At 48.4% G+C, this 25,269-nt stretch overlaps 29 non-coding genes across 29 annotated transcripts; 12 read left to right on the top strand and 17 right to left on the bottom strand.

Annotated features, from left to right (window-relative positions):
* Nucleotides 1-184: 184 nt before the first annotated feature.
* On the bottom strand, nucleotides 185-256 carry TRNAW-CCA (transfer RNA tryptophan (anticodon CCA)). Its single transcript has one exon. It is a non-coding gene; the product is annotated as a tRNA-Trp (tRNA).
* Nucleotides 257-504: 248 nt separating this feature from the next.
* TRNAN-GUU (transfer RNA asparagine (anticodon GUU)) lies at nucleotides 505-578 on the bottom strand. The gene has a single exon. It is a non-coding gene; the product is annotated as a tRNA-Asn (tRNA).
* A 2,351-nt stretch (nucleotides 579-2,929) lies between these two features.
* Nucleotides 2,930-3,003, bottom strand: TRNAN-GUU (transfer RNA asparagine (anticodon GUU)). The gene has a single exon. It is a non-coding gene; the product is annotated as a tRNA-Asn (tRNA).
* A 2,047-nt stretch (nucleotides 3,004-5,050) lies between these two features.
* On the bottom strand, nucleotides 5,051-5,122 carry TRNAW-CCA (transfer RNA tryptophan (anticodon CCA)). The gene has a single exon. It is a non-coding gene; the product is annotated as a tRNA-Trp (tRNA).
* A 248-nt stretch (nucleotides 5,123-5,370) lies between these two features.
* On the bottom strand, nucleotides 5,371-5,444 carry TRNAN-GUU (transfer RNA asparagine (anticodon GUU)). The gene has a single exon. It is a non-coding gene; the product is annotated as a tRNA-Asn (tRNA).
* A 1,905-nt stretch (nucleotides 5,445-7,349) lies between these two features.
* TRNAG-GCC (transfer RNA glycine (anticodon GCC)) lies at nucleotides 7,350-7,420 on the top strand. The gene has a single exon. It is a non-coding gene; the product is annotated as a tRNA-Gly (tRNA).
* Nucleotides 7,421-7,491: 71 nt separating this feature from the next.
* TRNAW-CCA (transfer RNA tryptophan (anticodon CCA)) lies at nucleotides 7,492-7,563 on the bottom strand. Its single transcript has one exon. It is a non-coding gene; the product is annotated as a tRNA-Trp (tRNA).
* Nucleotides 7,564-7,811: 248 nt separating this feature from the next.
* TRNAN-GUU (transfer RNA asparagine (anticodon GUU)) lies at nucleotides 7,812-7,885 on the bottom strand. The gene has a single exon. It is a non-coding gene; the product is annotated as a tRNA-Asn (tRNA).
* A 207-nt stretch (nucleotides 7,886-8,092) lies between these two features.
* On the top strand, nucleotides 8,093-8,163 carry TRNAG-GCC (transfer RNA glycine (anticodon GCC)). The gene has a single exon. It is a non-coding gene; the product is annotated as a tRNA-Gly (tRNA).
* Nucleotides 8,164-9,774: 1,611 nt separating this feature from the next.
* Nucleotides 9,775-9,845, top strand: TRNAG-GCC (transfer RNA glycine (anticodon GCC)). The gene has a single exon. It is a non-coding gene; the product is annotated as a tRNA-Gly (tRNA).
* A 71-nt stretch (nucleotides 9,846-9,916) lies between these two features.
* TRNAW-CCA (transfer RNA tryptophan (anticodon CCA)) lies at nucleotides 9,917-9,988 on the bottom strand. Its single transcript has one exon. It is a non-coding gene; the product is annotated as a tRNA-Trp (tRNA).
* Nucleotides 9,989-10,236: 248 nt separating this feature from the next.
* On the bottom strand, nucleotides 10,237-10,310 carry TRNAN-GUU (transfer RNA asparagine (anticodon GUU)). Its single transcript has one exon. It is a non-coding gene; the product is annotated as a tRNA-Asn (tRNA).
* A 1,905-nt stretch (nucleotides 10,311-12,215) lies between these two features.
* Nucleotides 12,216-12,286, top strand: TRNAG-GCC (transfer RNA glycine (anticodon GCC)). Its single transcript has one exon. It is a non-coding gene; the product is annotated as a tRNA-Gly (tRNA).
* A 71-nt stretch (nucleotides 12,287-12,357) lies between these two features.
* Nucleotides 12,358-12,429, bottom strand: TRNAW-CCA (transfer RNA tryptophan (anticodon CCA)). The gene has a single exon. It is a non-coding gene; the product is annotated as a tRNA-Trp (tRNA).
* Nucleotides 12,430-12,958: 529 nt separating this feature from the next.
* Nucleotides 12,959-13,029, top strand: TRNAG-GCC (transfer RNA glycine (anticodon GCC)). Its single transcript has one exon. It is a non-coding gene; the product is annotated as a tRNA-Gly (tRNA).
* A 1,627-nt stretch (nucleotides 13,030-14,656) lies between these two features.
* Nucleotides 14,657-14,727, top strand: TRNAG-GCC (transfer RNA glycine (anticodon GCC)). Its single transcript has one exon. It is a non-coding gene; the product is annotated as a tRNA-Gly (tRNA).
* A 71-nt stretch (nucleotides 14,728-14,798) lies between these two features.
* TRNAW-CCA (transfer RNA tryptophan (anticodon CCA)) lies at nucleotides 14,799-14,870 on the bottom strand. The gene has a single exon. It is a non-coding gene; the product is annotated as a tRNA-Trp (tRNA).
* Nucleotides 14,871-15,118: 248 nt separating this feature from the next.
* On the bottom strand, nucleotides 15,119-15,192 carry TRNAN-GUU (transfer RNA asparagine (anticodon GUU)). The gene has a single exon. It is a non-coding gene; the product is annotated as a tRNA-Asn (tRNA).
* A 207-nt stretch (nucleotides 15,193-15,399) lies between these two features.
* TRNAG-GCC (transfer RNA glycine (anticodon GCC)) lies at nucleotides 15,400-15,470 on the top strand. Its single transcript has one exon. It is a non-coding gene; the product is annotated as a tRNA-Gly (tRNA).
* Nucleotides 15,471-15,860: 390 nt separating this feature from the next.
* On the bottom strand, nucleotides 15,861-15,934 carry TRNAN-GUU (transfer RNA asparagine (anticodon GUU)). The gene has a single exon. It is a non-coding gene; the product is annotated as a tRNA-Asn (tRNA).
* A 1,905-nt stretch (nucleotides 15,935-17,839) lies between these two features.
* Nucleotides 17,840-17,910, top strand: TRNAG-GCC (transfer RNA glycine (anticodon GCC)). Its single transcript has one exon. It is a non-coding gene; the product is annotated as a tRNA-Gly (tRNA).
* Nucleotides 17,911-17,981: 71 nt separating this feature from the next.
* TRNAW-CCA (transfer RNA tryptophan (anticodon CCA)) lies at nucleotides 17,982-18,053 on the bottom strand. Its single transcript has one exon. It is a non-coding gene; the product is annotated as a tRNA-Trp (tRNA).
* A 529-nt stretch (nucleotides 18,054-18,582) lies between these two features.
* Nucleotides 18,583-18,653, top strand: TRNAG-GCC (transfer RNA glycine (anticodon GCC)). The gene has a single exon. It is a non-coding gene; the product is annotated as a tRNA-Gly (tRNA).
* A 1,627-nt stretch (nucleotides 18,654-20,280) lies between these two features.
* On the top strand, nucleotides 20,281-20,351 carry TRNAG-GCC (transfer RNA glycine (anticodon GCC)). Its single transcript has one exon. It is a non-coding gene; the product is annotated as a tRNA-Gly (tRNA).
* Nucleotides 20,352-20,422: 71 nt separating this feature from the next.
* On the bottom strand, nucleotides 20,423-20,494 carry TRNAW-CCA (transfer RNA tryptophan (anticodon CCA)). Its single transcript has one exon. It is a non-coding gene; the product is annotated as a tRNA-Trp (tRNA).
* Nucleotides 20,495-20,742: 248 nt separating this feature from the next.
* Nucleotides 20,743-20,816, bottom strand: TRNAN-GUU (transfer RNA asparagine (anticodon GUU)). Its single transcript has one exon. It is a non-coding gene; the product is annotated as a tRNA-Asn (tRNA).
* Nucleotides 20,817-21,023: 207 nt separating this feature from the next.
* On the top strand, nucleotides 21,024-21,094 carry TRNAG-GCC (transfer RNA glycine (anticodon GCC)). Its single transcript has one exon. It is a non-coding gene; the product is annotated as a tRNA-Gly (tRNA).
* Nucleotides 21,095-22,721: 1,627 nt separating this feature from the next.
* Nucleotides 22,722-22,792, top strand: TRNAG-GCC (transfer RNA glycine (anticodon GCC)). Its single transcript has one exon. It is a non-coding gene; the product is annotated as a tRNA-Gly (tRNA).
* Nucleotides 22,793-22,863: 71 nt separating this feature from the next.
* On the bottom strand, nucleotides 22,864-22,935 carry TRNAW-CCA (transfer RNA tryptophan (anticodon CCA)). Its single transcript has one exon. It is a non-coding gene; the product is annotated as a tRNA-Trp (tRNA).
* Nucleotides 22,936-25,269: the final 2,334 nt, after the last annotated feature.

Genomic DNA, 25,269 nt, shown 5'->3' with positions numbered 1-25,269 from the left:
ACTGTCTTGGGCAGAGCTCTGCCTGTGAACAACCCATGTGAAGCATTGGTGGTTCAGTGGTAGAATTCTCGCCTGCCACGCGGGAGGCCTGGGTTCGATACCTGGCCAATGCAAGACTGCTTTCTTTTGACTTTGTTTTCGAAAGGAAATATATGACCTCAGTGGGGAATAAAATGGTAAGCAGTGACCCCGACGTGATTTGAACACGCAACCTTCTGATCTGGAGTCAGACGCGCTACGGTTGCGCCACGAGGTCCTTACACTTATAGCTTTCGGAGCCAGATCAACAAATGCTGTGGGCCTTTTGACTTATTTTTCCCTCCTCATATGCCTACAGTTGTATTACAGAGCTTGACCTTTTGTTTTCTATCCTAATTATGAAATTGACTGCAGGTGCCGAGAGAACGCAGAGAATTGAAATATTCAGGGAAAGGGTGTCCAGCAGGAGAGAGCAAAGGTACGTATCTGTTTTCCATTCAAGTGTTTCATGCAGGCAAAATAATACGCCCCTGGGTGGGCTTGAACCACCAACCTTTCGGTTAACAGCCGAACGCGCTAATCGATTGCGCCACAGAGACGAGTGACTACTGCATCTTTCCTTAGACTCAATATATACCTTGATATGTATGTGCCTGCATGGAGCTTGTCTTATATAAGCCATCATCATGTGAAACTTTGGCGTTGTCATGTCTGCTGCGCACACTTTGTTCATATGTGTACAATTTAAGTGTGTGCACCTGATCACTGTCTTGGACAGAGCTATGCCTGTGAACTCCCCATGTGAAGCATTGGTGGTTCAGTGGTAGAATTCTAGCCTGCCACGTGGGAGGCCCGGGTTCGATTCCCGGCCAATGCAAGGCTGCGTTCCTTTGACTTTGTTTTCGAAAGGAAATATATGAACTCAGTGGGGAATAAAATGGTAAGCAGTGACCCCGACGTGATTTGACCACGCAACCTTCTGATCTGGAGTCAGACGCGCTACCGTTGCGCCACAAGGTCCTTACACTTACAGCCTTCAAGCCAGATCAACAAATGCTGATGGCCTTTTGACTTATTTTCCCCATCTCATATGCCTACAGTTGTATTACAGGGCTAGGCCTTTTGTTTTCTATCCTAATTATGAAATTGACTGCAGGTGCAGAGAGAACGCAGAGGATTGAAATGTTCAGATAAAGGGTCTTAAGCAGGAGAGAGCAGAGGTACGTATCTGTGTTTCATTAAAGTGTTTCATGCAGGCAAAAAGGATACTTCCCTGGGTGGGCTTGAACCACCAACCTTTCTGTTAACAACCGAACGCGCTAACCATTTGCACCACAGAGGTTAATAACTTTAGCACAGTTCCTGAGACTCAATATATATCTTGATAATTGTGTGCCTGCCTGGAGCTTGTGTTATATAATGCGTCTTTATGCCATACAGCATTTCTCATTTGCTTAGTGTCTTGTTATTGTTGGACGTAATGATGAATAGACTACTGTCTAATGGTCTTAGAGCCAGTATTACTACCGGTCCCAGTGTATGAGACACATACATGACTTTTCTGTTGCCTGCTTAGCATAGCTCCCTGCTCCTCTGTAGGTGTGCTACCAGCCAGTAAGGCGTGTGCCTTGCCCATCAGATGTGTTATGTTAGACTTGACTTCTCTGTGAGCAAAGTCTCCCTCCCATAGCAGGTGCTTTCTCTGAACTCTTGACTTGTAAGACTGCTGGGAAAGGCCCTCCCTAGCCCCTCACTCAGATAGATACATTTACCTTCAGAGCTCAGCTTTGGAGAAAGAGATTGGGGAGAGAGCAAATAGGGGAAGGCCCATGGTGCACACTTTATTTTACATAAAAGCTGGGGCTTGTGGGAGGACAGGGACAAGAGGGTTCTCAGGGAAAGAAATCCCAGGAGTATTGATGGCTAGGCCCTGAAACACAACAATCCCGGATTGGCAAGGCACAATATGCCTGTGCAACAGGCCTGACCCTAGGCTTCCGGAGTTCTTGGTCACAAAAGGCTCCAGTGATCTAAGCCCGACCAGGGCTGTAGGCCGCGTTGGGAGCGCGTTAGGGACGCGTAAAGGGACGCAGGGCGCAGAACTCTGCCCGTTTCACCCCAGCATTTAGCGGAGGACACAGAATCTGGGAAAGCCAGTGGGAAGGATTTTCCAGGAGGAGAGTTCAGTGAGATAATCTGAAACACAATAGTGCTGGTGATCTGGCGGGTGCATTCTGTGAACCACTTTTGTCGGGAGCAGCCTGCCATCATGCCCTGATAAACACAACTCTAGTCCCAAGCCAGTGACCTCAGCAAATGCAAAGACATTCATAGTTATAGTCTCCTGCATCTGATTCTTGCCATCTTCATGTGAAACGTTGGCGTTATCATGTCTGCTGCGCACACTTTGTTCATATGTGTACAATTTAAGTGTGTGCACCTGATCACTGTCTTGGGCAGAGCTCTGCCTGTGAACAACCCATGTGAAGCATTGGTGGTTCAGTGGTAGAATTCTCGCGTGCCACGTGGGTGGCCCGGGTTCGATTCCCGGCCAATGCAAGACTGCTTTCTTTTGACTTTGCTTTCGAAAGGAAATATATGACCTCAGTGGGGAATAAAATGGTAAGCAGTGACCCCGACGTGATTTGAACACACAACCTTCTGATCTAGAGTCAGACGCGCTACCGTTGCGCCACGAGGTCCTTACACTTACAGCTTTCGGAGCCAGATCAACAAATGCTGTGGGCCTTTTGACTTATTTTCCCCTCCTCATATGCCTACAGTTGTATTACAGAGCTTGACCTTTTGTTTTCTATCCTAATTATGAAATTGACTGCAGGTGCCGAGAGAACGCAGAGAATTGAAATATTCAGGGAAAGGGTGTCCAGCAGGAGAGAGCAAAGGTATGTATCTGTTTTCCATTCAAGTGTTTCATGCAGGCAAAATAATACGTCCCTGGGTGTTCTTGAACCACCAACCTTTCGGTTAACAGCCGAACGCGCTAACCGATTGCGCCACAGAGACGAGTGACTACAGCATCTTTCCTTAGACTCAATATATATCTTGATATGTATGTGCCTGCCTGGAGCTTGTCTTATATAAGCCATCATCATGTGAAACTTTGGCGTTGTCATGTCTGCTGCGCACACTTTGTTCATATGTGTACAATTTAAGTGTGTGCACCTGATCACTGTCTTGGACAGAGCTATGCCTGTGAACTCCCCATGTGAAGCATTGGTGGTTCAGTGGTAGAATTCTCGCCTGCCACGCGGGAGGCCCGGGTTCGATTCACGGCCAATGCAAGGCTGCGTTCCTTTGACTTTGTTTTCGAAAGGAAATATATGAACTCAGTGGGGAATAAAATGGTAAGCAGTGACCCCGACGTGATTTGACCACGCAACCTTCTGATCTGGAGTCAGACGCGCTACCGTTGCGTCACAAGGTCCTTACACTTACAGCCTTCAAGCCAGATCAACAAATGCTGATGGCCTTTTGACTTATTTTCCCCTCCTCATATGCCTACAGTTGTATTACAGGGCTAGGCCTTTTGTTTTCTATCCTAATTATGAAATTGACTGCAGGTGCAGAGAGAACGCAGAGGATTGAAATGTTCAGATAAAGGGTCTTAAGCAGGAGAGAGCAGAGGTACGTATCTGTGTTTCATTAAAGTGTTTCATGCAGGCAAAAAGGATACTTCCCTGGGTGGGCTTGAACCACCAACCTTTCTGTTAACAACCGAACGCGCTAACCATTTGCACCACAGAGGTTAATAACTGTAGCACAGTTCCTGAGACTCAATATATATCTTGATAATTGTGTGCCTGCCTGGAGCTTGTGTTATATAATGCGTCTTTATGCCATACAGCATTTCTCATTTGCTTAGTGTCTTGTTATTGTTGGACGTAATGATGAATAGACTACTGTCTAATGGTCTTAGAGCCAGTATTACTACCGGTCCCAGTGTATGAGACACATACATGACTTTTCTGTTGCCTGCTTAGCATAGCTCCCTGCTCCTCTGTAGGTGTGCTACCAGCCAGTAAGGCGTGTGCCTTGCCCATCAGATGTGTTATGTTAGACTTGACTTCTCTGTGAGCAAAGTCTCCCTCCCATAGCAGGTGCTTTCTCTGAACTCTTGACTTGTAAGACTGCTGGGAAAGGCCCTCCCTAGCCCCTCACTCAGATAGATACATTTACCTTCAGAGCTCAGCTTTGGAGAAAGAGATTGGGGAGAGAGCAAATAGGGGAAGGCCCATGGTGCACACTTTATTTTACATAAAAGCTGGGGCTTGTGGGAGGACAGGGACAAGAGGGTTCTCAGGGAAAGAAATCCCAGGAGTATTGATGGCTAGGCCCTGAAACACAACAATCCCGGATTGGCAAGGCACAATATGCCTGTGCAACAGGCCTGACCCTAGGCTTCCGGAGTTCTTGGTCACAAAAGGCTCCAGTGATCTAAGCCCGACCAGGGCTGTGCCCGACCAGGGCTGTAGGCCGTGTTGGGAGCGCGTTAGGGACGCGTAATGGGACGCAGGGCGCAGAACTCTGCCCGTTTCACCCCAGCATTTAGGGGAGGACACAGAATCTGGGAAAGCCAGTGGGAAGGATTTTCCAGGAGGAGAGTTCAGTGAGATAATCTGAAACACAATAGTGCTGGTGATCTGGCGGGTGCATTCTGTGAACCACTTTTGTCGGGAGCAGCCTGCCATCATGCCCTGATAAACACAACTCTAGTCCCAAGCCAGTGACCTCAGCAAATGCAAAGACATTCATAGTTATAGTCTCCTGCATCTGATTCTTGCCATCTTCATGTGAAACGTTGGCGTTATCATGTCTGCTGCGCACACTTTGTTCATATGTGTACAATTTAAGTGTGTGCACCTGATCACTGTCTTGGGCAGAGCTCTGCCTGTGAACAACCCATGGGAAGCATTGGTGGTTCAGTGGTAGAATTCTCTCCTGCCACGCGGGAGGCCCGGGTTCGATTCCCGGCCAATGCAAGACTGCTTTCTTTTGACTTTGTTTTCGAAAGGAAATATATGACCTCAGTGGGGAATAAAATGGTAAGCAGTGACCCCGACGTGATTTGAACACGCCAACTTCTGATCTGGAGTCAGACGCGCTACCGTTGCGCCACGAGGTCCTTACACTTACAGCTTTCGGAGCCAGATCAACAAATGCTGTGGGCCTTTTGACTTATTTTCCCCTCCTCATATGCCTACAGTTGTATTACAGAGCTTGACCTTTTGTTTTCTATCCTAATTATGAAATTGACTGCAGGTGCCGAGAGAACGCAGAGAATTGAAATATTCAGGGAAAGGGTGTCCAGCAGGAGAGAGCAAAGGTATGTATCTGTTTTCTATTCAAGTGTTTCATGCAGGCAAAATAATACGTCCCTGGGTGGGCTTGAACCACCAACCTTTCGCTTAACAGCCGAACGCGCTAACCGATTGTGCCACAGAGACGAGTGACTACAGCATCTTTCCTTAGACTCAATATATATCTTGATATGTATGTGCCTGCCTGGAGCTTGTCTTATATAAGCCATCATCATGTGAAACTTTGGCGTTGTCATGTCTGCTGCGCACACTTTGTTCATATGTGTACAATTTAAGTGTGTGCACCTGATCACTGTCTTGGACAGAGCTATGCCTGTTAATTGCCCATGTGAAGCGTTGGTGGTTCAGTGGTAGAATTCTCGCCTGCCACGCGGGAGGCCCGGGTTCGATTCCCGGCCAATTCAAGGCTGTGTTCCTTTGACTTTGTTTTCGAAAGGAAATATATGAACTCAGTGGGGAATAAAATGGTAAGCAGTGACCCCGACGTGATTTGACCACGCAACCTTCTGATCTGGAGTCAGACGCGCTACCGTTGCGCCACAAGGTCCTTACACTTACAGCCTTCAAGCCAGATCAACAAATGCTGATGGCCTTTTGACTTATTTTCCCCTCCTCATATGCCTACAGTTGTATTACAGGGCTAGGCCTTTAGTTTTCTATCCTAATTATGAAATTGACTGCAGGTGCAGAGAGAACGCAGAGGATTGAAATGTTCAGATAAAGGGTCTTAAGCAGGAGAGAGCAGAGGTACGTATCTGTGTTTCATTAAAGTGTTTCATGCCGGCAAAAAGGATACTTCCCTGGGTGGGCTTGAACCACCAACCTTTCTGTTAACAACCGAACGCGCTAACCATTTGCACCACAGAGGTTAATAACTGTAGCACAGTTCCTGAGACTCAATATATATCTTGATAATTGTGTGCCTACCTGGAGCTTGTGTTATATAATGTGTCTTTATGCCATACAGCATTTCTCATTTGCTTAGTGTCTTGTTATTGTTGGACGTAATGATGAATAGACTACTGTCTAATGGTCTTAGAGCCAGTATTACTACCGGTCCCAGTGTATGAGACACATACATGACTTTTCTGTTGCCTGCTTAGCATAGCTCCCTGCTCCTCTGTAGGTGTGCTACCAGCCAGTAAGGCGTGTGCCTTGCCCATCAGATGTGTTATGTTAGACTTGACTTCTCTGTGAGCAAAGTCTCCCTCCCATAGCAGGTGCTTTCTCTGAACTCTTGACTTGTAAGACTGCTGGGAAAGGCCCTCCCTAGCCCCTCACTCAGATAGATACATTTACCTTCAGAGCTCAGCTTTGGAGAAAGAGATTGGGGAGAGAGCAAATAGGGGAAGGCCCATGGTGCACACTTTATTTTACATAAAAGCTGGGGCTTGTGGGAGGACAGGGACAAGAGGGTTCTCAGGGAAAGAAATCCCAGGAGTATTGATGGCTAGGCCCTGAAACACAACAATCCCGGATTGGCAAGGCACAATATGCCTGTGCAACAGGCCTGACCCTAGGCTTCCGGAGTTCTTGGTCACAAAAGGCTCCAGTGATCTAAGCCCGACCAGGGCTGTGCCCGACCAGGGCTGTAGGCCGCATTGGGAGCGCGTTAGGGACGCGTAAAGGGACGCAGGGGGCAGAACTCTGCCCGTTTCACCCCAGCATTTAGGGGAGGACACAGAATCTGGGAAAGCCAGTGGGAAGGATTTTCCAGGAGGAGAGTTCAGTGAGGTAATCTGAAACACAATAGTGCTGGTGAACTGGCGGGTGCATTCTGTGAACCACTTTTGTCGGGAGCAGCCTGCCATCATGCCCTGATAAACACAACTCTAGTCCCAAGCCAGTGACCTCAGCAAATGCAAAGACATTCATAGTTATAGTCTCCTGCATCTGATTCTTGCCATCTTCATGTGAAACGTTGGCGTTATCATGTCTGCTGCGCACACTTTGTTCATATGTGTACAATTTAAGTGTGTGCACCTGATCACTGTCTTGGGCAGAGCTCTGCCTGTGAACAACCCATGTGAAGCATTGGTGGTTCAGTGGTAGAATTCTCGCCTGCCACGCGGGAGGCCCGGGTTCGATACCCGGCCAATGCAAGACTGCTTTCTTTTGACTTTGTTTTCGAAAGGAAATATATGACCTCAGTGAGGAATAAAATGGTAAGCAGTGACCCCGACGTGATTTGAACACGCAACCTTCTGATCTGGAGTCAGACGCGCTACCGTTGCGCCACGATGTCCTTACACTTACAGCTTTCGGAGCCAGATCAACAAATGCTGTGGGCCTTTTGACTTATTTTCCCCTCCTCATATGCCTACAGTTGTATTACAGAGCTTGACCTTTTGTTTTCTATCCTAATTATGAAATTGACTGCAGGTGCCGAGAGAACGCAGAGAATTGAAATATTCAGGGAAAGGGTGTCCAGCAGGAGAGAGCAAAGGTACGTATCTGTTTTCCATTCAAGTGTTTCATGCAGGCAAAATAATACGTCCCTGGGTGGGCTTGAACCACCAACCTTTCGGTTAACAGCCGAACGCGCTAACCGATTGCGCCACAGAGACGAGTGACTACTGCATCTTTCCTTAGACTCAATATATACCTTGATATGTATGTGCCTGCCTGGAGCTTGTCTTATATAAGCCATCATCATGTGAAACTTTGGCGTTGTCATGTCTGCTGCGCACACTTTGTTCATATGTGTACAATTTAAGTGTGTGCACCTGATCACTGTCTTGGACAGAGCTATGCCTGTGAACTCCCCATGTGAAGCATTGGTGGTTCAGTGGTAGAATTCTCGCCTGCCACGCGGGAGGCCCGGGTTCGATTCCCGGCCAATGCAAGGCTGTGTTCCATTGACTTTGTTTTCGAAAGGAAATATATGAACTCAGTGGGGAATAAAATGGTAAGCAGTGACCCCGACGTTATTTGACCACGCAACCTTCTGATCTGGAGTCAGACGCGCTACCGTTGCGCCACAAGGTCCTTACACTTACAGCCTTCAAGCCAGATCAACAAATGCTGATGGCCTTTTGACTTATTTTCCCCTCCTCATATGCCTACAGTTGTATTACAGGGCTAGGCCTTTAGTTTTCTATCCTAATTATGAAATTGACTGCAGGTGCAGAGAGAACGCAGAGGATTGAAATGTTCAGATAAAGGGTCTTAAGCAGGAGAGAGCAGAGGTAGGTATCTGTGTTTCATTAAAGTGTTTCATGCAGGCAAAAAGGATACTTCCCTGGGTGGGCTTGAACCACCAACCTTTCTGTTAACAACCGAACGCGCTAACCATTTGCACCACAGAGGTTAATAACTGTAGCACAGTTCCTGAGACTCAATATATATCTTGATAATTGTGTGCCTGCCTGGAGCTTGTGTTATATAATGCGTCTTTATGCCATACAGCATTTCTCATTTGCTTAGTGTCTTGTTATTGTTGGACGTAATGATGAATAGACTACTGTCTAATGGTCTTAGAGCCAGTATTACTACCGGTCCCAGTGTATGAGACACATACATGACTTTTCTGTTGCCTGCTTAGCATAGCTCCCTGCTCCTCTGTAGGTGTGCTACCAGCCAGTAAGGCGTGTGCCTTGCCCATCAGATGTGTTATGTTAGACTTGACTTCTCTGTGAGCAAAGTCTCCCTCCCATAGCAGGTGCTTTCTCTGAACTCTTGACTTGTAAGACTGCTGGGAAAGGCCCTCCCTAGCCCCTCACTCAGATAGATACATTTACCTTCAGAGCTCAGCTTTGGAGAAAGAGATTGGGGAGAGAGCAAATAGGGGAAGGCCCATGGTGCACACTTTATTTTACATAAAAGCTGGGGCTTGTGGGAGGACAGGGACAAGAGGGTTCTCAGGGAAAGAAATCCCAGGAGTATTGATGGCTAGGCCCTGAAACACAACAATCCCGGATTGGCAAGGCACAATATACCTGTGCAACAGGCCTGACCCTAGGCTTCCGGAGTTCTTGGTCACAAAAGGCTCCAGTGATCTAAGCCCGACCAGGGCTGTAGGCCGCGTTGGGAGCGCGTTAGGGACGCGTAAAGGGACGCAGGGCGCAGAACTCTGCCCGTTTCACCCCAGCATTTAGGGGAGGATACAGAATCTGGGAAAGCCAGTGGGAAGGATTTTCCAGGAGGAGAGTTCAGTGAGATAATCTGAAACACAATAGTGCTGGTGATCTGGCGGGTGCATTCTGTGAACCACTTTTGTCGGGAGCAGCCTGCCATCATGCCCTGATAAACACAACTCTAGTCCCAAGCCAGTGACCTCAGCAAATGCAAAGACATTCATAGTTATAGTCTCCTGCATCTGATTCTTGCCATCTTCATGTGAAACGTTGGCGTTATCATGTCTGCTGCGCACACTTTGTTCATATGTGTACAATTTAAGTGTGTGCACCTGATCACTGTCTTGGGCAGAGCTCTGCCTGTGAACAACCCATGTGAAGCATTGGTGGTTCAGTGGTAGAATTCTCGCCTGCCACGCGGGAGGCCCGGGTTCGATACCCGGCCAATGCAAGACTGCTTTCTTTTGACTTTGTTTTCGAAAGGAAATATATGACCTCAGTGGGGCATAAAATGGTAAGCAGTGACCCCGACGTGATTTGAACACGCAACCTTCTGATCTGGAGTCAGACGCGCTACCGTTGCGCCACGAGGTCCTTACACTTACAGCTTTCGGAGCCAGATCAACAAATGTTGTGGGCCTTTTGACTTATTTTCCCCTCCTCATATGCCTACAGTTGTATAACAGAGCTTGACCTTTTGTTTTCTATCCTAATTATGAAATTGACTGCAGGTGCCGAGAGAACGCAGAGAATTGAAATATTCAGGGAAAGGGTGTCCAGCAGGAGAGAGCAAAGGTACGTATCTGTTTTCCATTCAAGTGTTTCATGCAGGCAAAATAATACGTCCCTGGGTGGGCTTGAACCACCAACCTTTTGGTTAACAGCCGAACGCGCTAACCCATTGCGCCACAGAGACGAGTGACTACTGCATCTTTCCTTAGACTCAATATATACCTTGATATGTATGTGCCTGCCTGGAGCTTGTCTTATATAAGCCATCATCATGTGAAACTTTGGCGTTGTCATGTCTGCTGCGCACACTTTGTTCATATGTGTACAATTTAAGTGTGTGCACCTGATCACTGTCTTGGACAGAGCTATGCCTGTGAACTCCCCATGTGAAGCATTGGTGGTTCAGTGGTAGAATTCTTGCCTGCCACGCGGGAGGCCCGGGTTCGATTCCCGGCCAACGCAAGGCTGTGTTCCTTTGACTTTGTTTTCGAAAGGAAATATATGAACTCAGTGGGGAATAAAATGGTAAGCAGTGACCCCGACGTGATTTGACCACGCAACCTTCTGATCTGGAGTCAGACGCGCTACCGTTGCGCCACAAGGTCCTTACACTTACAGCCTTCAAGCCAGATCAACAAATGCTGATGGCCTTTTGACTTATTTTCCCCTCCTCATATGCCTACAGTTGTATTACAGGGCTAGGCCTTTTGTTTTCTATCCTAATTATGAAATTGACTGCAGGTGCAGAGAGAACTCAGAGGATTGAAATGTTCAGATAAAGGGTCTTAAGCAGGAGAGAGCAGAGGTACGTATCTGTGTTTCATTAAAGTGTTTCATGCAGGCAAAAAGGATACTTCCCTGGGTGGGCTTGAACCACCAACCTTTCTGTTAACAACCGAACGCGCTAACCATTTGCACCACAGAGGTTAATAACTGTAGCACAGTTCCTGAGACTCAATATATATCTTGATAATTGTGTGCCTGCCTGGAGCTTGTGTTATATAATGCGTCTTTATGCCATACAGCATTTCTCATTTGCTTAGTGTCTTGTTATTGTTGGACGTAATGATGAATAGACTACTGTCTAATGGTCTTAGAGCCAGTATTACTACCGGTCCCAGTGTATGAGACACATACATGACTTTTCTGTTGCCTGCTTAGCATAGCTCCCTGCTCCTCTGTAGGTGTGCTACCAGCCAGTAAGGCGTGTGCCTTGCCCATCAGATGTGTTATGTTAGACTTGACTTCTCTGTGAGCAAAGTCTCCCTCCCATAGCAGGTGCTTTCTCTGAACTCTTGACTTGTAAGACTGCTGGGAAAGGCCCTCCCTAGCCCCTCACTCAGATAGATACATTTACCTTCAGAGCTCAGCTTTGGAGAAAGAGATTGGGGAGAGAGCAAATAGGGGAAGGCCCATGGTGCACACTTTATTTTACATAAAAGCTGGGGCTTGTGGGAGGACAGGGACAAGAGGGTTCTCAGGGAAAGAAATCCCAGGAGTATTGATGGCTAGGCCCTGAAACACAACAATCCCGGATTGGCAAGGCACAATATGCCTGTGCAACAGGCCTGACCCTAGGCTTCCGGAGTTCTTGGTCACAAAAGGCTCCAGTGATCTAAGCCCGACCAGGGCTGTGCCCGACCAGGGCTGTAGGCCGTGTTGGGAGCGCGTTAGGGACGCGTAATGGGACGCAGGGCGCAGAACTCTGCCCGTTTCACCCCAGCATTTAGGGGAGGACACAGAATCTGGGAAAGCCAGTGGGAAGGATTTTCCAGGAGGAGAGTTCAGTGAGATAATCTGAAACACAATAGTGCTGGTGATCTGGCGGGTGCATTCTGTGAACCACTTTTGTCGGGAGCAGCCTGCCATCATGCCCTGATAAACACAACTCTAGTCCCAAGCCAGTGACCTCAGCAAATGCAAAGACATTCATAGTTATAGTCTCCTGCATCTGATTCTTGCCATCTTCATGTGAAACGTTGGCGTTATCATGTCTGCTGCGCACACTTTGTTCATATGTGTACAATTTAAGTGTGTGCACCTGATCACTGTCTTGGGCAGAGCTCTGCCTGTGAACAACCCATGGGAAGCATTGGTGGTTCAGTGGTAGAATTCTCGCCTGCCACGCGGGAGGCCCGGGTTCGATTCCCGGCCAATGCAAGACTGCTTTCTTTTGACTTTGTTTTCGAAAGGAAATATATGACCTCAGTGGGGAATAAAATGGTAAGCAGTGACCCCGACGTGATTTGAACACGCCAACTTCTGATCTGGAGTCAGACGCGCTACCGTTGCGCCACGAGGTCCTTACACTTACAGCTTTCGGAGCCAGATCAACAAATGCTGTGGGCCTTTTGACTTATTTTCCCCTCCTCATATGCCTACAGTTGTATTACAGAGCTTGACCTTTTGTTTTCTATCCTAATTATGAAATTGACTGCAGGTGCCGAGAGAACGCAGAGAATTGAAATATTCAGGGAAAGGGTGTCCAGCAGGAGAGAGCAAAGGTATGTATCTGTTTTCTATTCAAGTGTTTCATGCAGGCAAAATAATACGTCCCTGGGTGGGCTTGAACCACCAACCTTTCGGTTAACAGCCGTACGTGCTAACCGATTGCGCCACAGAGAAAAGTGACTACAGCATCTTTCCTTAGACTCAATATATATCTTGATATGTATGTGCCTGCCTGGAGCTTGTCTTATATAAGCCATCATCATGTGAAACTTTGGCGTTGTCATGTCTGCTGCGCACACTTTGTTCATATGTGTACAATTTAAGTGTGTGCACCTGATCACTGTCTTGGACAGAGCTATGCCTGTTAACTCCCCATGTGAAGCATTGGTGGTTCAGTGGTAGAATTCTCGCCTGCCACGCGGGAGGCCCGGGTTCGATTCCCGGCCAATGCAAGGCTGCGTTCCTTTGACTTTGTTTTCGAAAGGAAATATATGAACTCAGTGGGGAATAAAATGGTAAGCAGTGACCCCGACGTGATTTGACCACGCAACCTTCTGATCTGGAGTCAGACGCGCTACCGTTGCGCCACAAGGTCCTTACACTTACAGCCTTCAAGCCAGATCAACAAATGCTGATGGCCTTTTGACTTATTTTCCCCTCCTCATATGCCTACAGTTGTATTACAGGGCTAGGCCTTTTGTTTTCTATCCTAATTATGAAATTGACTGCAGGTGCAGAGAGAACGCAGAGGATTGAAATGTTCAGATAAAGGGTCTTAAGCAGGAGAGAGCAGAGGTACGTATCTGTGTTTCATTAAAGTGTTTCATGCAGGCAAAAAGGATACTTCCCTGGGTGGGCTTGAACCACCAACCTTTCTGTTAACAACCGAACGCGCTAACCATTTGCACCACAGAGGTTAATAACTGTAGCACAGTTCCTGAGACTCAATATATATCTTGATAAGTGTGTGCCTGCCTGGAGCTTGTGTTATATAATGCGTCTTTATGCCATACAGCATTTCTCATTTGCTTAGTGTCTTGTTATTGTTGGACGTAATGATGAATAGACTACTGTCTAATGGTCTTAGAGCCAGTATTACTACCGGTCCCAGTGTATGAGACACATACATGACTTTTCTGTTGCCTGCTTAGCATAGCTCCCTGCTCCTCTGTAGGTGTGCTACCAGCCAGTAAGGCGTGTGCCTTGCCCATCAGATGTGTTATGTTAGACTTGACTTCTCTGTGAGCAAAGTCTCCCTCCCATAGCAGGTGCTTTCTCTGAACTCTTGACTTGTAAGACTGCTGGGAAAGGCCCTCCCTAGCCCCTCACTCAGATAGATACATTTACCTTCAGAGCTCAGCTTTGGAGAAAGAGATTGGGGAGAGAGCAAATAGGGGAAGGCCCATGGTGCACACTTTATTTTACATAAAAGCTGGGGCTTGTGGGAGGACAGGGACAAGAGGGTTCTCAGGGAAAGAAATCCCAGGAGTATTGATGGCTAGGCCCTGAAACACAACAATCCCGGATTGGCAAGGCACAATATGCCTGTGCAACAGGCCTGACCCTAGGCTTCCGGAGTTCTTGGTCACAAAAGGCTCCAGTGATCTAAGCCCGACCAGGGCTGTGCCCGACCAGGGCTGTAGGCCGCGTTGGGAGCGCGTTAGGGACGCGTAATGGGACGCAGGGCGCAGAACTCTGCCCGTTTCACCCCAGCATTTAGGGGAGGACACAGAATCTGGGAAAGCCAGTGGGAAGGATTTTCCAGGAGGAGAGTTAGGTGAGATAATCTGAAACACAATAGTGCTGGTGATCTGGCGGGTGCATTCTGTGAACCGCTTTTGTCGGGAGCAGCCTGCCATCATGCCCTGATAAACACAACTCTAGTCCCAAGCCAGTGACCTCAGCAAATGCAAAGACATTCATAGTTATAGTCTCCTGCATCTGATTCTTGCCATCTTCATGTGAAACGTTGGCGTTATCATGTCTGCTGCGCACACTTTGTTCATATGTGTACAATTTAAGTGTGTGCACCTGATCACTGTCTTGGGCAGAGCTCTGCCTGTGAACAACCCATGTGAAGCATTGGTGGTTCAGTGGTAGAATTCTCGCCTGCCACGCGGGAGGCCCGGGTTCGATTCCCGGCCAATGCAAGACTGCTTTCTTTTGACTTTGTTTTCGAAAGGAAATATATGACCTCAGTGGGGAATAAAATGGTAAGCAGTGACCCCGACGTGATTTGAACACGCAACCTTCTGATCTGGAGTCAGACGCGCTACCGTTGCGCCACGAGGTCCTTACACTTACAGCTTTCGGAGCCAGATCAACAAATGCTGTGGGCCTTTTGACTTATTTTCCCCTCCTCATATGCCTACAGTTGTATTACAGAGCTTGACCTTTTGTTTTCTATCCTAATTATGAAATTGACTGCAGGTGCCGAGAGAACGCAGAGAATTGAAATATTCATGGAAAGGGTGTCCAGCAGGAGAGAGCAAAGGTATGTATCTGTTTTCCATTCAAGTGTTTCATGCAGGCAAAATAATACGTCCCTGGGTGGGCTTGAACCACCAACCTTTCGGTTAACAGCCGAACATGCTAACCGATTGCGCCACAGAGACGAGTGACTACAGCATCTTTCCTTAGACTCAATATATATCTTGATATGTATGTGCCTGCCTGGAGCTTGTCTTATATAAGCCATCATCATGTGAAACTTTGGCGTTGTCATGTCTGCTGCGCACACTTTGTTCATATGTGTACAATTTAAGTGTGTGCACCTGATCACTGTCTTGGACAGAGATATGCCTGTTAACTGCCCATGTGAAGCATTGGTGGTTCAGTGGTAGAATTCTTGCCTGCCACGCGGGAGGCCCGGGTTCGATTCCCGGCCAATGCAAGGCTGCGTTCCTTTGACTTTGTTTTCGAAAGGAAATATATGAACTCAGTGGGGAATAAAATGGTAAGCAGTGACCCCGACGTGATTTGACCACGCAACCTTCTGATCTGGAGTCAGACGCGCTACCGTTGCGCCACAAGGTCCTTACACTTACAGCCTTCAAGCCAGATCAACAAATGCTGATGGCCTTTTGACTTATTTTCCCCTCCTCATATGCCTACAGTTGTATTACAGGGCTAGGCCTTTTGTTTTCTATCCTAATTATGAAATTGACTGCAGGTGCAGAGAGAACGCAGAGAATTGAAATATTCAGGGAAAGGGTGTCCAGCAGGAGAGAGCAAAGGTATGTATCTGTTTTCCATTCAAGTGTTTCATGCAGGCAAAATAATACGTCCCTGGGTGTTCTTGAACCACCAACCTTTCGGTTAACAGCCGAACGCGCTAACCGATTGCGCCACAGAGACGAGTGACTACAGCATCTTTCCTTAGACTCAATATATATCTTGATATGTATGTGCCTGCCTGGAGCTTGTCTTATATAAGCCATCATCATGTGAAACGTTGGCGTTGTCATGTCTGCTGCGCACACTTTGTTCATATGTGTACAATTTAAGTGTGTGCACCTGATCACTGTCTTGGACAGAGCTATGCCTGTGAACTCCCCATGTGAAGCATTGGTGGTTCAGTGGTAGAATTCTCGCCTGCCACGCGGGAGGCCCGGGTTCGATTCACGGCCAATGCAAGGCTGCGTTCCTTTGACTTTGTTTTCGAAAGGAAATATATGAACTCAGTGGGGAATAAAATGGTAAGCAGTGACCCCGACGTGATTTGACCACGCAACCTTCTGATCTGGAGTCAGACGCGCTACCGTTGCGTCACAAGGTCCTTACACTTACAGCCTTCAAGCCAGATCAACAAATGCTGATGGCCTTTTGACTTATTTTCCCCTCCTCATATGCCTACAGTTGTATTACAGGGCTAGGCCTTTTGTTTTCTATCCTAATTATGAAATTGACTGCAGGTGCAGAGAGAACGCAGAGGATTGAAATGTTCAGATAAAGGGTCTTAAGCAGGAGAGAGCAGAGGTACGTATCTGTGTTTCATTAAAGTGTTTCATGCAGGCAAAAAGGATACTTCCCTGGGTGGGCTTGAACCACCAACCTTTCTGTTAACAACCGAACGCGCTAACCATTTGCACCACAGAGGTTAATAACTGTAGCACAGTTCCTGAGACTCAATATATATCTTGATAATTGTGTGCCTGCCTGGAGCTTGTGTTATATAATGCGTCTTTATGCCATACAGCATTTCTCATTTGCTTAGTGTCTTGTTATTGTTGGACGTAATGATGAATAGACTACTGTCTAATGGTCTTAGAGCCAGTATTACTACCGGTCCCAGTGTATGAGACACATACATGACTTTTCTGTTGCCTGCTTAGCATAGCTCCCTGCTCCTCTGTAGGTGTGCTACCAGCCAGTAAGGCGTGTGCCTTGCCCATCAGATGTGTTATGTTAGACTTGACTTCTCTGTGAGCAAAGTCTCCCTCCCATAGCAGGTGCTTTCTCTGAACTCTTGACTTGTAAGACTGCTGGGAAAGGCCCTCCCTAGCCCCTCACTCAGATAGATACATTTACCTTCAGAGCTCAGCTTTGGAGAAAGAGATTGGGGAGAGAGCAAATAGGGGAAGGCCCATGGTGCACACTTTATTTTACATAAAAGCTGGGGCTTGTGGGAGGACAGGGACAAGAGGGTTCTCAGGGAAAGAAATCCCAGGAGTATTGATGGCTAGGCCCTGAAACACAACAATCCCGGATTGGCAAGGCACAATATGCCTGTGCAACAGGCCTGACCCTAGGCTTCCGGAGTTCTTGGTCACAAAAGGCTCCAGTGATCTAAGCCCGACCAGGGCTGTGCCCGACCAGGGCTGTAGGCCGTGTTGGGAGCGCGTTAGGGACGCGTAATGGGACGCAGGGCGCAGAACTCTGCCCGTTTCACCCCAGCATTTAGGGGAGGACACAAAATCTGGGAAAGCCAGTGGGAAGGATTTTCCAGGAGGAGAGTTCAGTGAGATAATCTGAAACACAATAGTGCTGGTGATCTGGCGGGTGCATTCTGTGAACCACTTTTGTCGGGAGCAGCCTGCCATCATGCCCTGATAAACACAACTCTAGTCCCAAGCCAGTGACCTCAGCAAATGCAAAGACATTCATAGTTATAGTCTCCTGCATCTGATTCTTGCCATCTTCATGTGAAACGTTGGCGTTATCATGTCTGCTGCGCACACTTTGTTCATATGTGTACAATTTAAGTGTGTGCACCTGATCACTGTCTTGGGCAGAGCTCTGCCTGTGAACAACCCATGGGAAGCATTGGTGGTTCAGTGGTAGAATTCTCGCCTGCCACGCGGGAGGCCCGGGTTCGATTCCCGGCCAATGCAAGACTGCTTTCTTTTGACTTTGTTTTCGAAAGGAAATATATGACCTCAGTGGGGAATAAAATGGTAAGCAGTGACCCCGACGTGATTTGAACACGCCAACTTCTGATCTGGAGTCAGACGCGCTACCGTTGCGCCACGAGGTCCTTACACTTACAGCTTTCGGAGCCAGATCAACAAATGCTGTGGGCCTTTTGACTTATTTTCCCCTCCTCATATGCCTACAGTTGTATTACAGAGCTTGACCTTTTGTTTTCTATCCTAATTATGAAATTGACTGCAGGTGCCGAGAGAACGCAGAGAATTGAAATATTCAGGGAAAGGGTGTCCAGCAGGAGAGAGCAAAGGTATGTATCTGTTTTCTATTCAAGTGTTTCATGCAGGCAAAATAATACGTCCCTGGGTGGGCTTGAACCACCAACCTTTCGGTTAACAGCCGTACGTGCTAACCGATTGCGCCACAGAGAAAAGTGACTACAGCATCTTTCCTTAGACTCAATATATATCTTGATATGTATGTGCCTGCCTGGAGCTTGTCTTATATAAGCCATCATCATGTGAAACTTTGGCGTTGTCATGTCTGCTGCGCACACTTTGTTCATATGTGTACAATTTAAGTGTGTGCACCTGATCACTGTCTTGGACAGAGCTATGCCTGTTAACTCCCCATGTGAAGCATTGGTGGTTCAGTGGTAGAATTCTCGCCTGCCACGCGGGAGGCCCGGGTTCGATTCCCGGCCAATGCAAGGCTGCGTTCCTTTGACTTTGTTTTCGAAAGGAAATATATGAACTCAGTGGGGAATAAAATGGTAAGCAGTGACCCCGACGTGATTTGACCACGCAACCTTCTGATCTGGAGTCAGACGCGCTACCGTTGCGCCACAAGGTCCTTACACTTACAGCCTTCAAGCCAGATCAACAAATGCTGATGGCCTTTTGACTTATTTTCCCCTCCTCATATGCCTACAGTTGTATTACAGGGCTAGGCCTTTTGTTTTCTATCCTAATTATGAAATTGACTGCAGGTGCAGAGAGAACGCAGAGGATTGAAATGTTCAGATAAAGGGTCTTAAGCAGGAGAGAGCAGAGGTACGTATCTGTGTTTCATTAAAGTGTTTCATGCAGGCAAAAAGGATACTTCCCTGGGTGGGCTTGAACCACCAACCTTTCTGTTAACAACCGAACGCGCTAACCATTTGCACCACAGAGGTTAATAACTGTAGCACAGTTCCTGAGACTCAATATATATCTTGATAAGTGTGTGCCTGCCTGGAGCTTGTGTTATATAATGCGTCTTTATGCCATACAGCATTTCTCATTTGCTTAGTGTCTTGTTATTGTTGGACGTAATGATGAATAGACTACTGTCTAATGGTCTTAGAGCCAGTATTACTACCGGTCCCAGTGTATGAGACACATACATGACTTTTCTGTTGCCTGCTTAGCATAGCTCCCTGCTCCTCTGTAGGTGTGCTACCAGCCAGTAAGGCGTGTGCCTTGCCCATCAGATGTGTTATGTTAGACTTGACTTCTCTGTGAGCAAAGTCTCCCTCCCATAGCAGGTGCTTTCTCTGAACTCTTGACTTGTAAGACTGCTGGGAAAGGCCCTCCCTAGCCCCTCACTCAGATAGATACATTTACCTTCAGAGCTCAGCTTTGGAGAAAGAGATTGGGGAGAGAGCAAATAGGGGAAGGCCCATGGTGCACACTTTATTTTACATAAAAGCTGGGGCTTGTGGGAGGACAGGGACAAGAGGGTTCTCAGGGAAAGAAATCCCAGGAGTATTGATGGCTAGGCCCTGAAACACAACAATCCCGGATTGGCAAGGCACAATATGCCTGTGCAACAGGCCTGACCCTAGGCTTCCGGAGTTCTTGGTCACAAAAGGCTCCAGTGATCTAAGCCCGACCAGGGCTGTGCCCGACCAGGGCTGTAGGCCGCGTTGGGAGCGCGTTAGGGACGCGTAATGGGACGCAGGGCGCAGAACTCTGCCCGTTTCACCCCAGCATTTAGGGGAGGACACAGAATCTGGGAAAGCCAGTGGGAAGGATTTTCCAGGAGGAGAGTTAGGTGAGATAATCTGAAACACAATAGTGCTGGTGATCTGGCGGGTGCATTCTGTGAACCGCTTTTGTCGGGAGCAGCCTGCCATCATGCCCTGATAAACACAACTCTAGTCCCAAGCCAGTGACCTCAGCAAATGCAAAGACATTCATAGTTATAGTCTCCTGCATCTGATTCTTGCCATCTTCATGTGAAACGTTGGCGTTATCATGTCTGCTGCGCACACTTTGTTCATATGTGTACAATTTAAGTGTGTGCACCTGATCACTGTCTTGGGCAGAGCTCTGCCTGTGAACAACCCATGTGAAGCATTGGTGGTTCAGTGGTAGAATTCTCGCCTGCCACGCGGGAGGCCCGGGTTCGATTCCCGGCCAATGCAAGACTGCTTTCTTTTGACTTTGTTTTCGAAAGGAAATATATGACCTCAGTGGGGAATAAAATGGTAAGCAGTGACCCCGACGTGATTTGAACACGCAACCTTCTGATCTGGAGTCAGACGCGCTACCGTTGCGCCACGAGGTCCTTACACTTACAGCTTTCGGAGCCAGATCAACAAATGCTGTGGGCCTTTTGACTTATTTTCCCCTCCTCATATGCCTACAGTTGTATTACAGAGCTTGACCTTTTGTTTTCTATCCTAATTATGAAATTGACTGCAGGTGCCGAGAGAACGCAGAGAATTGAAATATTCATGGAAAGGGTGTCCAGCAGGAGAGAGCAAAGGTATGTATCTGTTTTCCATTCAAGTGTTTCATGCAGGCAAAATAATACGTCCCTGGGTGGGCTTGAACCACCAACCTTTCGGTTAACAGCCGAACATGCTAACCGATTGCGCCACAGAGACGAGTGACTACAGCATCTTTCCTTAGACTCAATATATATCTTGATATGTATGTGCCTGCCTGGAGCTTGTCTTATATAAGCCATCATCATGTGAAACTTTGGCGTTGTCATGTCTGCTGCGCACACTTTGTTCATATGTGTACAATTTAAGTGTGTGCACCTGATCACTGTCTTGGACAGAGATATGCCTGTTAACTGCCCATGTGAAGCATTGGTGGTTCAGTGGTAGAATTCTTGCCTGCCACGCGGGAGGCCCGGGTTCGATTCCCGGCCAATGCAAGGCTGCGTTCCTTTGACTTTGTTTTCGAAAGGAAATATATGAACTCAGTGGGGAATAAAATGGTAAGCAGTGACCCCGACGTGATTTGACCACGCAACCTTCTGATCTGGAGTCAGACGCGCTACCGTTGCGCCACAAGGTCCTTACACTTACAGCCTTCAAGCCAGATCAACAAATGCTGATGGCCTTTTGACTTATTTTCCCCTCCTCATATGCCTACAGTTGTATTACAGGGCTAGGCCTTTTGTTTTCTATCCTAATTATGAAATTGACTGCAGGTGCAGAGAGAACGCAGAGGATTGAAATGTTCAGATAAAGGGTCTTAAGCAGGAGAGAGCAGAGGTACGTATCTGTGTTTCATTAAAGTGTTTCATGCAGGCAAAAAGGATACTTCCCTGGGTGGGCTTGAACCACCAACCTTTCTGTTAACAACCGAACGCGCTAACCATTTGCACCACAGAGGTTAATAACTGTCGCACAGTTCCTGAGACTCAATATATATCTTGATAATTGTCTGCCTGCCTGGAGCTTGTGTTATATAATGCGTCTTTATGCCATACAGCATTTCTCATTTGCTTAGTGTCTTGTTATTGTTGGACGTAATGATGAATAGACTACTGTCTAATGGTCTTAGAGCCAGTATTACTCCCGGTCCCAGTGTATGAGACACATACATGACTTTTCTGTTGCCTGCTTAGCATAGCTCCCTGCTCCTCTGTAGGTGTGCTACCAGCCAGTAAGGCGTGTGCCTTGCCCATCAGATGTGTTATGTTAGACTTGACTTCTCTGTGAGCAAAGTCTCCCTCCCATAGCAGGTGCTTTCTCTGAACTCTTGACTTGTAAGACTGCTGGGAAAGGCCCTCCCTAGCCCCTCACTCAGATAGATACATTTACCTTCAGAGCTCAGCTTTGGAGAAAGAGATTGGGGAGAGAGCAAATAGGGGAAGGCCCATGGTGCACACTTTATTTTACATAAAAGCTGGGGCTTGTGGGAGGACAGGGACAAGAGGGTTCTCAGGGAAAGAAATCCCAGGAGTATTGATGGCTAGGCCCTGAAACACAACAATCCCGGATTGGCAAGGCACAATATGCCTGTGCAACAGGCCTGACCCTAGGCTTCCGGAGTTCTTGGTCACAAAAGGCTCCAGTGATCTAAGCCCGACCAGGGCTGTGCCCGACCAGGGCTGTAGGCCGCATTGGGAGCGCGTTAGGGACGCGTAAAGGGACGCAGGGCGCAGAACTCTGCCCGTTTCACCCCAGCATTTAGGGGAGGACACAGAATCTGGGAAAGCCAGTGGGAAGGATTTTCCAGGAGGAGAGTTCAGTGAGATAATCTGAAACACAATAGTGCTGGTGATCTGGCGGGTGCATTCTGTGAACCACTTTTGTCGGGAGCAGCCTGCCATCATGCCCTGAGAAACACAACTCTAGTCCCAAGCCAGTGACCTCAGCAAATGCAAAGACATTCATAGTTATAGTCTCCTGCATCTGATTCTTGCCATCTTCATGTGAAACGTTGGCGTTATCATGTCTGCTGCGCACACTTTGTTCATATGTGTACAATTTAAGTGTGTGCACCTGATCACTGTCTTGGGCAGAGCTCTGCCTGTGAACAACCCATGTGAAGCATTGGTGGTTCAGTGGTAGAATTCTCGCCTGCCACGCGGGAGGCCCGGGTTCGATTCCCGGCCAATGCAAGACTGCTTTCTTTTGACTTTGTTTTCGAAAGGAAATATATGACCTCAGTGGGGAATAAAATGGTAAGCAGTGACCCCGACGTGATTTGAACACGCAACCCTCTGATCTGGAGTCAGACGCGCTACCGTTGCGCCACGAGGTCCTTACACTTACAGCTTTCGGAGCCAGATCAACAAATGCTGTGGGCCTTTTGACTTATTTTCCCCTCCTCATATGCCTACAGTTGTATTACAGAGCTTGACCTTTTGTTTTCTATCCTAATTATGAAATTGACTGCAGGTGCCGAGAGAACGCAGAGAATTGAAATATTCAGGGGGGAGGAGCCTAGCTCGCGACCGAGATGGCCGCGCTTTAGCTCGGCTCCGTTCGCCCGCCTGGGTTTTCACATTTATCCTGCTGTAATCCTGCCCCGGGAAGCCCTGTTTGCTGAGTGGTGGTGCTACGACGCCTTGCAGGCACTTACCTCTTGTTCCGGTTATCCTGGCTGCTGTGGATCCGGTGCAGTGCCCCCGATTGTGTTGGGGTGTCGGAGGCGGACTGGCCTGGATCTTCTTGCCGGCTCCCGGGCCAGACGGAGCCTGCGGATCTGCCCTCCGGGGCACGGAGGAGGTGGTCGGAGGGCCGTTGTTCATGTGGGCCGGAGGTCCTTCCTAGCCGATTCCTGTGGGGAGGAGGCCTATGGTGGAGGCGCTGCCTTCCGTGGTCGAAGCTCCTCGTGTGTCCGGCTTGCTCTCCCTTTGTTCTCCGGTCCGGCCATTTTGATTTTGCCGCCCGGACTCGGAGAACGGGACCGGCGGCGTTGGGTGGCCGGCGAATCCCTTTCTTCTGGTGGCCCCCCTTCCTGCCCGGGGTGCTCTGTTGCCGGTCAGCGGGACTTTGTTTGCCTTACTGCCGCCCCGGCGGAGATTTACAGCCGCGCTGCCTTGTCGGACTCTCAAAATGGCGACCGACCCCGAGTGTCTTGACCGGGCCTGGGCGAGCGCTGGGGGCCCGCCGCATGGCCCGGGTGCCGGATACTGTGAAGGTTTTCCTACACTTAAGGAGTTACTGGACACCCTGCTCTCCTGGCGGCTCTGTGTGACCGCGCCTATCCTAGCTTCGGAGATGGTTCCTCACGGCGGGCCTCCTGGGCCCCCACGGCCAGATGTGATTGTGCCGCCGCGGGGTGCGGCTGGAATTATCCTGGCGGAATTGGCCCCGGCTCCGACCGCGTCTGCTGCTGTACGGAACTTGATGGCGCCTCCTCCTCCTGCGCTACCTTCTTTTTCTCGGGCCCGGGAGCTGGATTTTACTTGGCCTGGCCTTCATGACTCTCCCGCTTCCTTTCGGTCGCTGCTGCCCGGCGATGTCTCCTGTGCTGGCCCAGATGGGTCGGTTCTTCTGGACATATCCTTGGACTTGTGCCTGCATCGTTTGCTACACTTCGTGACTTTCCTGGATCGTCCGTGTTCCACTTTACGTGCCTTTTCCGGACTGCCGTTGGATCTTCCTGCTGTCTGTCTCCTGTTCTTCGTAACCTGGTCCTCGCTGGATCGGACCGTTTCCACTTTGGACAAACAAGGACAGGGCTGATGTATATTGGCATCTGTGTGCGGTAGTCTTGCACTGGTTTGGATGGTCAACCTGTCCCGGTATGGTTCTGTGTGATTGACTGGTGCCCCTGGACTTTAACCCGATGTTCTTTGGCTTCCCGGGGACTTGGCTCCTCGACTCAGGCGGGTGGCTGGGTGCGTTTACTCCTGTCTCCCGGCCCTCCCCCGTGTATGTCTGTGTGTGTTTCCCATCCCTCGTTTCCTTCACTTCCCTTCCCATTTTTGTCTTTGTTTCCGACTTAACTTTGCTCCGCTATATTTCGGGTTCTAATTAGGGCGACAGGCACGCTGCGGGGGGGTAGGCCGTAGCCTTCTGCAGGGGTGCAGGGTGGGCTTTAGGGGTGGGTTGGGGGGGTCTGTCCGTATTGGGGGGTCTTTTTCCTCCCTTATTTCCTCTTTTTCTGTTCTATGGCTCTTGTGTGTTCACTTTTTCCGGGACTCCGTCTCCTCCTGTATCCCCCTGGGGAGTTTCTGTGACTTTCGTATTCCGGTATGTATCTGATTGTAGCTCGCTGGGTAATTCGGTATCGATTTTTGCTATGTCGCTTGCCGGACTCTATTATCCTGCTTTCACTCCTGGGGGTGCGTGGTTTGGTGGGAGTCCCTTCTTTCGTTCCCTTTTTCCCTCTCCCCTTTTTCCTCCTTTATGGGGGTCCTTTTATTTTGTTGGGATGCGTATCGTATTGTCTTTTATTATGTGGGCCTTTTTGATCATGTCTCCTCAATTTGGGTGGGGGCGGCGACGGGTAGGTGCTGTTTGATTGATGCCATTGTCGTTTCTTTATATTCCGATTACGTTTATACTCTTTGATAGCTATGTTGGTATGGCCTCTTTTGTCATTCTGTGATCGTAAGATGGCGGCTTGCCGCGGCCCCTCCCTGGT

This window comes from Lissotriton helveticus, chromosome 1_2 (assembly GCF_964261635.1).
Source record: "Lissotriton helveticus chromosome 1_2, aLisHel1.1, whole genome shotgun sequence".
NCBI classification, from domain to species: domain Eukaryota; kingdom Metazoa; phylum Chordata; class Amphibia; order Caudata; family Salamandridae; genus Lissotriton; species Lissotriton helveticus.
This window is presented reverse-complemented; position numbering and strand designations above follow the sequence as displayed.